The 15,554-nt window shown below is 37.3% G+C and overlaps 1 protein-coding gene and 1 pseudogene across 6 annotated transcripts in view; both read right to left on the bottom strand.

The window, feature by feature from the left end:
- LOC144965542 (rhodopsin-like) overlaps positions 1-15,554 on the bottom strand; it is a 172,580-nt gene that overhangs the window by 154,052 nt on the left and 2,974 nt on the right. For all 6 annotated transcript variants that reach the window (XM_078900966.1, XM_078900962.1, XM_078900967.1 and 3 more), the window contains exon 3: positions 6,150-6,229. The gene's annotated coding sequence lies outside the window, so the exon portion shown is untranslated. The remainder of the gene's footprint in view (positions 1-6,149; positions 6,230-15,554) is intronic.
- LOC144966807 (U6 spliceosomal RNA) lies at positions 11,023-11,120 on the bottom strand (annotated as a pseudogene).

The following is a 15,554-nucleotide window of genomic DNA, read 5'->3' as shown; positions in this document are numbered from 1 at the left end:
GACGATCAAAAAAGGCAAACAACACTAATTAATCAGAAAAAAATGAGTGAGGTAATTGGGGGAGTGGGGGGGGGGGGTGGATATCATAAAATGATTCGTCGGCCTTATTTGAAATTCCCTGTTTGTTCCCCCATGCGGTGATCCAAAGGTCGCACCAGTTGGTAACTTGTTTGAAATTCCGAGCGCAAGAGTTGAACTAGTAGATCTTTTATGAGTTATTTAACCCTGCTGTGGCACAGTACTTTATAAACTTATTTATAATGAAATTACAGAACTACAAATGCTGTTACCGCTAATTTTAAAATTTGACTTGGAATATTATTTTTTTTCCTTGGGCAAGATTATTACCCCTCAATTTGCTCACTTTGGACAACTCGGGGGACACCTGTTAACATCAGACATCATGTTTGATGGATTATCTATTTTCCTTCCTGTTTGTTTTTCTTTTTTTTTAATTAACACGTTTTTAAAAAACTATCCACCTTCATGAACGTATTTCATGTTTTCCTGCAAAATAATCAAACCTATTTTATCAACTTGTATCCCTTTAAAAATACCAATGGCGCCTCTTGATGACGCTCTTTTTTTTGTATAGTGTTTGGCTTGAGTTTTGTGTAAATACAAATTACCATAATATATAGAACTGTGTGCTATGGGGCTTGATTTAACAATATTGTAAAGGACAATATTAGTGCTGTTTTTAGCTGTTATATCTTTTATGGTGAGAATATTTAATTTCAGAACCATTTCCAAAGACTGAAAATTGTGCCACCAAAAAGGGAGACTCGATCAAAAGTCCACAACTCGGCCGCACAATGAAAGGGAAGAGCAAGAGAGAAAGAGTGTGAGAGAGAGAGAGAGAGAGAGAGAGAGAGAGAGAGAGAGAGAGAGAGAGAGAGAGAGAGAGAAGATAAACGAAATCAATTAAGACCACGACCTCACATAGCTCACGTATTGATGAGACCTACACCATTCCAAACACATTCCATAATAATAAATCGACCAGGTTAACAGGTAACAATCATGAAGAGAGTTCGCCGATCTATTATCTTTGGCGTAAGGCATTTGAGTGTACATTTGGCTGTGGAAAATAGGAAAATAAACAAACCCAAAACCCCATTTCGACCTTTGGCATTCGCCAGGTTACAAGAACATTTCACAAAGAGAGAAAACGATAGCGGATTGCTACCGCCTTTACTATTTCATTGAATCATCTGTTTATTTTTCTTGTTGCATTAAAAAAAATCTAGGACTTCGATTTCAGCTCTATCACACTTTCTTTAACAAGCCTTACTCAATTTGCCATTGTCACTTGATTAATCAAACAATTTGATCAACACACTTGCTTCCCTTTGATATGTCAACACTGTAAGTGAAGGTTAAATTTTAAAATTTAAGAAAATTTATGGAATAATTCTCCAAACCACACGAGCGTTTTACATAGGTTGTCAGCTCCTGCACTCACAGAATCGCCCTTTTAATTAGAATTAAATTATATAGAGGTCTGAAAAGCCTATGATGTCCCCGTTACATATTACATGGACAATTTAACAACACTGATTAATGGCTCGTATAGCTGTCTAAGGATATAACTTTCACAATGCAATAAGCAATGAATAAAACAAGTTCCAGACCCACTTATAATTGACAATACAAATAACTTAGATTTATTCTGTTTTAAATTGTTTGGTACGTATTTACATGTTTAATGTTTATTATCCATCAATGGGCACTAAAAAAAAGGGAAAATCCACAATATTTTTTTTATTGTTGTATTTCTCATCTTGGTCACAGCTGAGGTCCTGAGCCGAACTGGCCACCTCAATGGGGTCTTGCTCGTAAGGGTGACGTTTGAAGCAATGATGGAGTTGGATAGCTCTTCCTATGTCCGTGAAGGGAGGGATGGAAATGTGGTTTGATAAAAATATAAACAGGCCGCCAGATTTCTCCGTGTTATTATTCTTTGGCCTATCTTCAGGACTGGAGTGGCGTCAGACAGGGATAGCGGTAGGATCTAAAGTCGGCCCTAATAACAGGTTCAAATAGTATAAAGGGCTAAACAAGCCTAATGATATTTAATAAAGTAGTCTAACACTTGAACGTAACACGTGTAGAGTCATGAATATTGTATGTAACCTATTTATATTGCGAACGCCCAGATAGCATGAAGTAAATAAATGCTAGTTACTCTGGCCTCCAGAAAATGTAACAAAGACACAATGATATCATGCATATCATCCGCATAGAAATAGAGACATACAAGTATGCAGAAAAAGCGGTTGGTACAGAGTGTAGGTCAGAAGGAAATTTAAGAAAGTTAACTCAATGTAACCCACTCACCCCTTATTAATAAATATCAATATTTTTGTGGGATAGAATATCTTGTTGTAAGTTGCAGGTTTAATAAGGCTAGCATATCCTCTTCATTCCCATATGAGTCTTTGTTTTGAAGACAGGGTGGTGGGACGTGTCTTCCAGATGTTCACACTTAATTTTACATTGTCCGGTATTGGCGGAGTTTGAGCGATGAGGGTAGATTAGGGTCTACTCTCTCATGAAGTTTGCGTCTTCGTCGCTAGGGCCGGGGAGTATTCCGTGAGAATACAATTAACACATTGTGGTTGTCCTTGGTCGATAAAATGCCGTATTGATATTTTCCACTCGTGATAAACACTAGCACAAATTAAACAGAAAAAAGCAAAATAAAAAAGATATTTGTGTTGAGATGAACCACGCAATTTTCACATTATTTGAGTCACTCACAATACCAACTGAATAACCGTTTTTCCCCCAATTATACTTGCTAATCGTTGGAGTTTTTATTCGAAGCAAACAAACCCTTCGAGTTTCAGGCGAAACTTTCTGGGGTTTTTTTTTTGTTAATTTTCGTTTGTTTTTTACTTTGTTTGTTTGTGTTTGTTGTTGTTTTCTTTTTGTTTTAATTGTTTTATTTCTTATTTTCTACTCACAAAATGTGTTCATCTGACCAAATGCAGTTTTTTAACAGCTTTTTAAAGTCAGTGTCGACGGAAAGGCATTTTTTTGTCTGTGTCATTTATAACCGTCGAAGTTTCCTTACGAATCGAAGCTTTCTCAATCTCACAACAATGGCTGCCATTTATTTTTACATCGAAGGTATCCAAATTACTCATCAAAAAAGACGTAGCCCTCGTCAAACAAGTGAAAAATATATTTTAGTCTCTAACTTTCTTGGTCAGCTGACATAAATTTTGATTTTTATTGTTTTTATAATATTTAACATAGTCACTATTCCTATCCAGTTCTCGCATTGGGTCGAAGAGGATTCACGTGGCATGCATCGACACCAGCAAATCACCTCAACCATCGCCTCGTACAATTGCTAAAATTGTCCAATTGAGTTGTCTCTTAATAAGTATCGGGATCAGGATAAAGTCACCTGGGCCTAAATCGGTATTGTAAAGGGGTCTTCTATGAAACAGGAAAACTGATATTTTCAATGTGATCGCACGTTTTTGTGCTCGTGTATGGTCGGTCGCGTATTATTGTGTTGCAATAAAGCCACTTGATGAGGTCCAACTGGCCTTGATCGTTGTTCCAGTTGTCTTAAATTATAGATATAACTATCAGGGTTGATTGTTGTTCCATTGTCCAAAAAATTCAAATAAACAATACCATCACAATCACACCGCACACACACACACACACATACACACACACACAATGAGAACACACTACAGCATGTCATTACACAACACACCGGAACAAAAAATAGGGACGAAAAGCTCCAAAAACGAACTCATTGTGCAACTACGGATTTATCATCGGCTGATGAGATGCGAGATCAGCATCCAAACGATCGTCTTGGCAAAAAATATGAGTGTTCTGATTAATTTTTCACGCTCTATTTAATATTATTGAACACTCTCGTATCTACAAGTACCAATCAATACTCATATATATATATATATATATATATATATATATATATATATATATATATATTGAATGTTGGTGGGTACTTGTAGGTACGAGAGTGCTCGATAGTGTGATATTTGACATACAAATGTAATGATTATGATTATTAACATTAGCATAGAGTTACTGCTTCTCCTTGCCTTTGATAGGCAATTAAAAGCTGTTATGATGTATCGTACAAGGACGTAACGTTGGTCAAAGATAAACTAGAATTGGCTCAAAACCTTTTTTGTTAGAACTCTTAACTGAAGGTACCTGGCAGCCCAGAACAGTCCCCAAAAGCCCAGAACAGTCCCCAAAAGCCCAGAACAGTCCCTGGTAGCTCTGAAGGTCCGTGGAACACCAGAACATTCCCTGCACCTTATAAATAGTCCAGCCCATACCACTGCACAAGGCATCATTCCCTGTCTCAAGAAGACTGTCAACTAGAATCAATCACGCCTGGGTTGGAAGACTTCAAGAAACGCAACTTGAGATCGATAGCCGGCTGGATTAAAGATAAGCTTATACCATTCCAAAATTAACAACACAGTGACACGCATGGTTTAAAGTAAATAAATGAATGAATAAATTAATAAATAATAAATCGATGCACTAAATTAGAGCCATTATTCCTGTGATTTAATAAATACAGGATTAATAGTTGAAATTGTCTAATATACATCATCCATAATCTTCAATCTACCTTTCACTTATTCTCTCTCTCTTTTCCTGTAACATCTAATTAAACTTTGGTATCGAATAGTTATTAATGTATTGGGTGTTACTATTGTCTTGATTCACTTGTTTTCATTACAGTTAGTTATAATGGACCTTAAGATTATTCTTGATCACCTCTAGATTAAACCTGAGTCGTTTATGGTGTAGGTTGACTGGCGCAGCTGGTAACGATAGCTTTAGCGCACATACTAGGTTAGAAACCAGACCATTGAGCTTATCATTTGGACTCGAACCCACTTCAAACATAAAAACCCACCACACTACAATCGTCAGTTATCAAAACAAAAACATTGTTGTTATAATTGGATTCAATAGTCTGATGTCACGTCGCCCAGCAATGGCGGCCATCATGGTTCTAAACAAAGAAAATCTGTACTTTTTATTCTTCATGCTGGCTAGAACTTTTCATATGTCTTGTGATCAGAATGTGTAAAAGTCAAAACATGATCAGATTTATAATGTTTTTTTCCCTCTGGATACGCTTTTATGCTCATCGGAGAAATATTTCATAAGGGCGTCCGCCATTGTTCCGATAGTTTAGAACCAGTTACTAAGTTACCATGAGTCATTACGAGGGAAGTGACGTTTCGACTGTTGAAGGGTATTGCGAAGTGACCCAAGTGCGTTTGTGATTTTCAAAATGCTAAGCAGTTCTAAGTCCCATTCGCCACCTAGATAACCAGATGAATGATGTTGTAATTGAAAGAAATTTGATCTCGGCGTTGAAGAGTTAAACATCGCTAAGTAGAGTCTCGTGGCCGACATTTTGCTTTGTTGTGATCACAAGATGTACCGTATTCCAATGGTTTGCCAATGTTAAATAATTATTGTGTATTTTATTCTTCCGCGATTAGATTATGATTACACACGGAATTATTGTCTCTTAAATACAATAAGAGTGCCGTGTCATTTTGGCCAGGAATATTATGATATAATATATATTAGATAGACTATGAATTAAATTGACAACTTTAATCCCCGGATTTATCCTCTTTCTTTATCCGAAAACAAAGATGACATTTTAGTGCTTACGGTGTTAGATATTATGCGACACCGCACAAATAGAGTGTTTATTTACGACGAATCAAAACATGTTTTCGGAATTTAATGTTGTGAGCGCTCAATGTGCTCTCTGTTTTTTTCTGGCCATAGTGTAACAAGAGGTGCAAAAAGTTGAAGATCATTTCATATTGTCAAAGACTTGGCGAATGGATTTAATGTAAAATACAAATATATTGTTGGTTAATGATTATTGATAATACTGCTTATTTGAGTGTTATTTCTATTTTTGTTGGCTTTTAATTTTATGTTTCCCAATTTTGGAAGGCCCCCTGGATGACGTTTTACATATCATATTCTTTCTTTTCTTTTGCCCGACCACTTATAATTGGATAGAAACGCCACTGAATCACTAGCTCCTCCATTTTACTCATTTATCTACAATGCCTATCATGACACCTTTATGTGCTTACCTGAGTATTGGGCACTTGTATTGTATCTTGGATAAAGGTTGTGGTTACACGTGAGGTATTTAGGTGATGCCTCTGTCTTCCTGTAAGAAAGAATACACCAGATATTTATCATAATCACCATCTTATTACTAAGCCTCGTCCAAAGATATACTCTGTTTATGAAATTATATACCCAATAAGATTGTTCACTGATATAAGCCATTCCTACTTACGTCAAACCCAGACTAGATTCATTCCTAGTTATATCTGATAACAAGTTGAATGAGTGAATAACTCCTTATACAAAGAACTAAATGGCTTGGTTCGAGTTCGGTTGTCAGTATTTTTCCCCCTGCCGGCAAGAAACTTGGCTCCTAGCTGCCGTTGAGGTGTTCTTCAGGGGCTAAGCTTTATCGGCCTGCCTTCGAATCACCCCCCCCCCCCCTTCCGCCCTAATTAAAATGTCTCCTTGGAATAAATATAAGGAATTTATTTATTCTGATGTTTTTTCTGACACCCCTTCACCCTACATAAATAAGTTAAACTCACCAATATATCATATTTGTATAAACAGCATCTAGAATTTGTGTTAGGTTTTTGTTCACCACCATGAGGGAGGGATGTTTACATGGGTCAGTGTTAACAATTACAGGATATATAAACCACTGGCTACGGATTACTGACTCGAATTGTCAGATTTTTTAAATGGCGTCTTACGGATCGAATAAAATTCATTTAAAATGTATGATGGCCATCGTAAAATCTAGCTAAAACAGAAAAATCTCAACGTCCTGCTTTAGAGGGATAAAAATGTTAACGAACTGGTTACTTATAATAGGTGAGTGTAGTTTAGCTTTCCATGTCGACATACATACACACACACAAACACACATACACACACACACACACACACAGAGAGAGAGAGAGAGAGAGAGAGAGAGAGAGAGAGAGAGAGAGAGAGAGAGAGAGTTGCTCTTTCTTTTATTAATATGCATTTTGTTTTAAAATAAAGGTTGTCCCTAACCAAAGGAGACTCAGTCTATTCACAGGACCAGGACTCTCTATTCATGGACGTGGAAAACAAAAGCTTTACTCAACTTGAACGCTTGGCCAAAATACGCTGGACAAAAATTCTAGAGGTGCAAACCGCTCATCATAACAAATGTGTAGCATCGCACTTTGTAGGTACTATCAAACTAGTACTGCATTGTAAAATAGACGAATGAATGAATGAACGAATAAATAAAAAGAGAAAAAAGAAAAATTACGAGTGACGTCTACTTTCTTTACAATATTATAGCTCATTTATCAAAGAATCGCATATGTAATCTGAAAGTCTGAAGTATTCGCATTGAACCACCGGTTTTCATTAGTTCAGAATTATTATGAACAAACGCACAGTGTGCTGGTAACCCGATGTTCGGTCGTGAAGATTGTGGAAAGATATGATTATTATAATTTCTTTCACAGAGTGAAATTGCTTCAGAAGAGTCAATGTCCTCGCATTTAATGCGAGCTGTCGACAGAATTCTTTCCACTGAAAGAATAAACAATGATTCTATCTTTTCCCTCTTTATTTGTACGTCAAACAGCCACTCACTCAGTGACGGAAAGAGGCTGAAAATGGATTTATTTGTACGTCAAACAGCCACTCACTCACTCAGTGGCGGAAAGAGGCTGAAAATGGATTTATTTGTTAAGGTTGACTCCGTCCACCCATCTCCCCAAACTACTTTAACGTATCCATGTAGTGTGAGACCACGGAGGCTATCAGTTGTTTAATATATTGAGCGTTTTGTGGCCAAGAGAAGAGGGCTTGTATGAAATCCGGTATACAAAATCACTTCAAGAGCCGTATACAAAATTTATATCGATATTGATGAGAAATATAGGGTCTAGAGAAGTGCCTAATGAAAATAGAGAATATAAATATCACGGGGTCAGAGAGCCAAACTCGGGATACAATCGATACGGCACATCCGCCTGGCCGAATAGAGACACACACACGCGCGCGCGCACACACACGCACGCACAGAGACAAAGAGAGATAGATAGAGAATGAGAGAGAGCGAAAGAGAGAGAGAGAGAGAGAGAGAGAGAGAGACATCGTAGCGCAGTTGCACTAGTCATCAGCTGGGATGAAGGGGTAATCTTATTCGAAGGATTTTCAATTTTTTTTTAAATGGAGAAAAAAACAGTGAGCATTAGTCACTATATGTGGACTATTGTCAAAAACGTGTGACATATCAATGCCATGAGCACATGAAATTGGTGATGTAAATGTACACGCAGTTCGGTCCAATTTTCACGTTGCGCCGAAGAGATCCACTTTGTGACACAATTTCTCTTTCCTAATCAAGCCAATTGATTGCCAAAAAAGAACAGCATGGAGTCATATGATATTAGATGCGCAGAAAAGAATTAACTTAAGACCAATGATGACAACAAAACATTTTTACCACGCAAAATGTTGGTCCAAAGCCTGATGAAAGGAGATGGGGAAAGTCTTAGTATCGAAAGCATCCTGATAGATTGGCCTGGTCGATACTGATACTGGTCTAATGACAAGTCTAGATTTCACGGTGTTGACATGGCTTGAAATTAAAAGATCGGAAAAAGTAAAATAAGAGGGCTATATCAAGGTACGCAGGAAATAGGTTACAAAGAGTAATTTATGTTGTCCATAAAAAGTGACCTCAAGTCCCAATCAGGTACTATATAGGGGTTGGCCAAATATTGAAAATTGACTTTCAATTCTGCACTAAGTAATTAGTAGTAGAATTATGCCTTATTTGGATGGTTTAATGGCACTCGTTTCTCAAAGTATCAGATTTTGTAATTCTAAACAATCTTACTAAACGTTCAGTTTTCGGAAATTGGTTCACCCCGATATAATACTGAATTGATGTAGTGGATAATAATAATAATAATAATAATAATAATAATAATAATAATAATAATAATAATAATAATAATAATAATAATAATAATAATAATAATAATAATAATAATAATAATAATAATAATAATAATGATGATGATGATGATGATAATAATAATAATAATAATAATAATAATAATAATAATAATAATAATAATAATAATAATAATGATAATAATAATAATAATAATAATAATAATAATAATAATAATAATAATAATAATAAAAATAATAACAATAATAATAAGAGAAGAAGAAGAAAGAAGAAGAAGAAGAAGAAGAAGAAAGAAGAAGAAGAAGAAGAAGAAGAAGAAGAAGAAGAAGAAGAAGAAGAAGAAGAAGAAGAAGAAGAAGAAGAAGAAGAAGAAGAAGAAGAAGAAGAAGAAGAAGAAGAAGAAGAAGAAGAAGAAGAAAGAAGGGGAAAAAAATGAAAATACACAACCCATGATACTCTCAGATGAATGAATGCATTTCGAGGCTTTAAAACAACGTTATAACTCACAAACCAGAGACTGTTCGACCTTTTTATGAGATTGACCAGTCATCTAATGTTTTAGTACCGTACGATCCATTTTATAGGTAGTTTTTCTTTTATTTTATAAGCTTTGAACATGTGTCAGCAAATTATTGTCGCGAGCTCTGCCTAATACGAGACTGAATTGCGACCTCGACCCTTTCCTTATCAACCTCATCGACATTATCCTCGACCCTATTACGACCATTGTTAATCATTCTTTGCCCTCTGGAGAAATCTCTCATTTAATTTCTTCAGGATAGCTATCGTCCGACCGCTGTTGAAAACGCCACAACTACAGACTTGTATAATTACAGACCTGCTTCTAACTTACCTTTCATTTCAAAGATTTGATTGCAAAGGCTTCTAAATAATAAATACTAATGCTTTGAATGTTTAATTTAATCTGCACTTTAACCCTTCCATTTGATAAGACAATTGTTATTTTTGTCCAATTTTACACGCTGTGGTCTATGGGTCAGAACTTCTTCGTGCCACTTAATAAGGTAGTTTGGAATATCTATGCCACACAACTTAGAAGCAAAATGTCTATGTTTATCGCATCAAAAGCTGACGAAGGGGATCCAAATTGATAGGCGTTTGGTCTGGGAGTTTTTCGACGGATGTTGTGACAGTTGAAAAGGAGACCTCTACTCTGAGGTACTGGCAGTGCTGGTATGCAATCTGATATGGAGCTAGCATTTCTATGTCAAAACATGTCGCAGGATTTGAAATTAAGATCCCCCCCCCCCCTAAACATTTCATGGCAAGCGATCTAAGTGCAACTGAGTAGAAGTCATTCCATACGTTGGGGACGATTTTTTAGAACTGGGACCACAATCCATGTTTCCAAAGTACTGGCACTGCTTGTTCGTTAATATTTTAGTACCAGCAAACCCTTACATATTCGATGTAGACACGCACCAAACTGTCTAAAACTAAACAACAACAAATATCCTAAAAGAGCAGAGTTTTCTTATTTGTATACAATCAGCTATATTTGTCCGAGCGACATTTCGGGGGTGTCATTAACCCCATATTTTGATTGGACAAATATCCACTGGTTAGCATTCTAAGTTTTCCCACCCCATCTCCTTCTCTCTCTCTCTCTCTCTCTCTCTCTCTCTCTCTCTCTCTCTCTCTCTCTCTCTTTCTCTCTCTCTCTAATTCTCTCTCTCTCTCTAATTCTCTCTCTCTCTATCTATCTATCTCTATCTCTCCCTCTCTCTCTCTCCTCTCCCTCCCACTCTCTTTACCATTTGTGGTTTGTGTTTGTGTGTGTGTGTGTGTGTGTGTGTTTGTGTGTGTGTGTGTGTAAAAGAAAGAACGTACTTTCCTCCAAATCTAACAGACCCAGCTACCCAACCTCGACTGCACCCGGGATTGTGAAGCGAGTGCTCTACCAACTGAGCTATCGCCGCCCCCCCCCCCACCTCTCCCAAAATATGGAACGCTTCACGTATTTGCGTGTCACTTGCGCAAAGGCCATGCTAATCTTCTCTAATAAGTTCTCACTAAATTGTGCGGCTATGTAGTCTATAGTATGACACTCGCTTTCAGATCGGCAGGTCCTGAGTTCGAGCCTCGTTCGGCGATTAGTTGAGTCCTTGGAAAAGGCTCTTTACTAAAATTATTCCATCGTACTCAGGTTAAAATGAGTACCTCGCCGTTAACAGTGGTGTTTCTGTCCGAAAATATCGTAACAGGCATCATGTCCCGGCCTACATTTTAACTGTTGTTGTTGGCCAGGGACCCCTTGTAAAGCACTTTGAGCACGTTTAGTGGATATATTGCGCTACTTAAAAGCTAAGTTTAAAAAAAGATTTTATCAATCATACTATAACGTATAAGATCATACATAGTTTTGTGTGTTGGTACGTTATAGCTGGCTGGCGGATGCCATGAGTATTTTACCTAAAAGTTTACACACAAATTTGTGTGTTGGCATGTTTAATTGGATGGCGGATTTTGTGAGTAGTTTACCTAAACGTATAGCATCAATATTTAAGTGAGACATAATCACTCAAATCAATAACAAAGAGCTGAGTGAAGTCGACTTCGTTCAATGTTTGTAGGAGAAGAGGGTGGACAGAGTGAGTAGAGGTTTTGGATCTACTGTTTGTAATCAGTGTTAAATTGGATTCAGTAGTCTGATGTCACGCCGCCTGGCAACGGCGGCCATCTTGGTTCTAAACAAAGAAAATCATTACTTTTTATTCTTCAAGCTGGCTAGAACTTTTCATATGTCTTGTGACCAGAATGTGTAAAAGTCAAAACATGATCAAGTTTATGTTTTTTTTTCCTCTGGATACGCTTTTATGCTCGCCGGAGAAATATTTCATACGGCGCCCGCCATTGTTCCGATAGTTTAGAGCCAGTGTTGCTAAGTTACCATGCGTCATTATGAAGGAAGTGACGTTACGACTATTGAATCAATTTCAACGCATCAAAACATAATGCTGTGCTTCACTCTCTGTTTGAAGTGGCGTCGTATATCTTAGGTATCGAATAAAATTGATTTAACAATTTCATACGATCTTTGTAAAATTGACCTAAATCGCAAAAATCTGGGTGTCCTGCATCAGATGGATAAAAAAGTTACCATACTGGGTAATTTTCATAGCAGATAGTAATCTGGTTTTCCCTGTAATCGACAAACACATAAACAGGCAGACAGACAGACAGACAAACTCACTCTTTCTTTTATTAATATAGATATGGTTTGCCAACATTGTGACAATTTTAAAAAATAGTTCCATTAATGTTGTCTGGTCCTACACAAAAAGCAATAGCGATAGAATGCGTGACCGCCTCAGTTCATTCTTCGATACTGTCTCCTTCATTGTCTCCCAGTGAGTACTGTTACAGTCAAAATAATCGTTCAGTCGCTGGATTGCCTATGGCGTCCAGACATAAATAAAACAATTTGGGTATACTCAGTTGCTAGTAATTTCAAGAAATGACTATATTTCCTTCAAAAGGTACCAAAAATCAAAACCAAAACAGACAAGACACATTTCCGGTTCAAAACCATTCTTCAGCGAATAGGAAAGTCTTTAAAAACGTTGATACATCATGTTTTTCTCTTGACGATCTGGATTTTAATGTGATGTCTAACATTTTTGCCACTGACTAAAAAGGGATTTTGAACCAGAAATGTACCGTATTAAGTATTTCTGATCTTTTTACTAGGCTAATCCGTTTGAATAAAATAAATTGGAGTGTCAAGAACTACATGGATTGACCGAATGTGCACTACAAACTGAGTAAGGTGCACTCACTTGTACAAAGTATATCTGGTGCATAATTTTCACTCCAGAAAATGCGGAATTAGGCGCTAACAGTCGAGATAAGAGTTCCATCAAAACATGTGCATGCACCCAATGCAAATGAATGTATTTTCCCTTTATCAATACAAAGGGGAGACCAAAGTGAGTATGGCCCGCATGGTTATCAATAATTTTATTCTGAGCGCCAAGCCCTCTATGATATGCCGGCTATGGATGTTATAACATATAATATTAGTGTTACTGGTCCGATAATACAAATTTCGTCTGTTCATTTACGTTTTGGAAAATCTTAAAAAGAAAAATATATTCTACACTGAAAGTTTCAGGCACAAAAGCCTAACTCAGCCAACAACAAAGAACAGTCAACAATTAATTAGCAGCAGTTTCATTATATAAGTAACCCCATAATATGCGTTTTGTTTGCCAAACCAGTAAACATGTAATGTTATTTCTGGTATATAGCTATGTGCGGCTATGTGGTCTTGTGGTATGACACTCGCTTTCGGATCGGAAGGTCCTGGGTTCGAGCCTCGCGCTCGGATCATAGCTGAGTCCTTGGAAAAGGCTCTTTACTCACTTTCTCTCACCGTACTCAGGTGTAAAATGAGTACCTGGCCGTTAACAGCGTTGTCTTTATCCTAAAAAATTGAAATATCGCCTAACAGGCGGCATGTCCCGTCCTACATGTTAAATGTTGCTGTTGACCAGGACCCCTTGTAAAGCGCTTTGAGCACATTTAGTGGATATTGCGCTATATAAAGCTCAATTAATTTTTTTTTTGCCCATTTAAACAGTTAAGAAAGTATGTTGTTCTTAAAACTAATAATATAGTAGATCATAATATAAAGTTATTGAAGCTCATTCTGCAGACTCACGTGGAAAAGGACATGGTTTGATCCTATAATGCCTTTTATATATTTTTTTCTGATCTCTCTATCACTCCAGAAGTAAAAAGGTGGCTGTATCTATTATTAGATCCCGAGGAAAGTTCAATGCGATTGACTACAATCTAATCAGAAGGCAGAAAGCAACCGTTCCTCTCCGCTTCATCAGGATGATATCAGATATCATGAAAAAAATACAACTTGATTATTTATGTAACGCAATATCCGCTAAACGAGAAGTTAACGATTACGTTCCAAACCTACAAGGATCGACGAACGAGTGGAAGGAAACTAAGATCAGAGGACAGACCTTTGTTTTCTTCAACGTCGCTCTAGGTTTGGAACCTAATCATTAACTTGCAATTACAATTCTTTTCTGACGGAGCCAACGTTGTTAACGACTAGATGCTCATATTACAACGGTGTACAATGCAAGAAAGCGAGTTAAGGACCATTTCTAATAACTCATATTGGTGCTAATAAAGCGGAATTCAAATCCTGGGCCTACGGGTCCAAAGGCGAGTATCACACCAGTATCACTTTTAGCGTGCGTCTTTCAAGTGATCAGTTCATTGTTTTGGAAGCTCCGTTAATTATTATTTATTCCTATTTCTGGATTATAATTCACTTATTCAATTTTATTAATTCGTAAAGGGTCGTACGATACTGAAGTGTGCTTGTTTTTTGTGTAAAAATTCATAAAAATAATCCTGTGATAAGCTAGATATAGTTATAGCCCGAGGGCTGACGGCTTTTGTTTAACAACAATGAACGCCATCTTCAATTCGTGTGACGAGCCAGCAGCCTTGATAGTGATAAATCGGGCGATGTGAGTCCCAGGGTTTGAATTCCGCTTTATTGGCACCAATATGAGTGATGAGAGTAAGAGAGATATTATTACAATAGTCGAGGAAAGTTCAAAGAAACGTGACAATGGGAAAGGATACGTAAGATCGAGCATTACAAAAGGAAAAGGAAAAGCAGAGAAAGCAGTGGATAGCGGTTGTAGTAAAAGTAAAAGTGGTACAGACAAAGATGAGTTAACTGCTATTAAAGAACAATTGAATGTTGAATGGGATTGGTCCCGGTGATTTCGGAAATCAAAGAAGCATATGACAGGTTCAATGATGCTGATTACAGAGAGTGTAATGTAGGTCTTTCGCGACCTGCTGATAATAATAATAATAAAAATGAAAATTGTGATGTAGGTCTTTCGCGATCTGCCAGTGTGAGTGACCCGCATTAACATGACCTTTCGCGGTCAGCGGATATTTCTGACATTTCGCGGTCAGACTCAGATAGAATAATGATCCCGGCAAACAACACCAACGAGACCTATGAGTACTTCAATCAAGTGGTTGGGTCGCAAGACAAAATAGGGAGTGACAATATTGCCACCGGGAATAGTACAGCACTTAGCAATGGCCTCACAAAGGAAATGATTAGTTCTCTAAATGAGAAATATCCTCCCCCAGGAAACTGCCCACGACTGAACGTTATCGCAAGCAACGAGGAAGTTTTTAAGCATGCTTCTCCTGTGTGCAGAAATAAAGATGCTTTACTCCAAAAGGTGCAGTCATCTTTGCTAAAGGGGCTTACGGCAGTTAGCATCTCCATGGACAAAGTGGCAGAACTCTGCCCTAAACCAGTTCTGGAGAGTATTTCTGATGGAGTGGCATTGATTTCTAATGCGTCACATGAATTGGACATCTCAGACGACAAGCTTTCAGGGGTGAGATTAAAGAAGGATATAACTCCCTATGCAATGGGTCATGTCCAGTCAGGGACAAACTTTTC

This window comes from Berghia stephanieae, chromosome 2 (assembly GCF_034508935.2).
Source record: "Berghia stephanieae isolate SIO BIC M18660-M18661 chromosome 2, UCSD_Bste_1.3, whole genome shotgun sequence".
NCBI classification, from domain to species: Eukaryota; Metazoa; Mollusca; class Gastropoda; order Nudibranchia; family Aeolidiidae; genus Berghia; species Berghia stephanieae.
The sequence above is the reverse complement of the archived record's forward strand: the minus strand, read 5'-3'. Positions and strand labels throughout refer to the sequence as shown.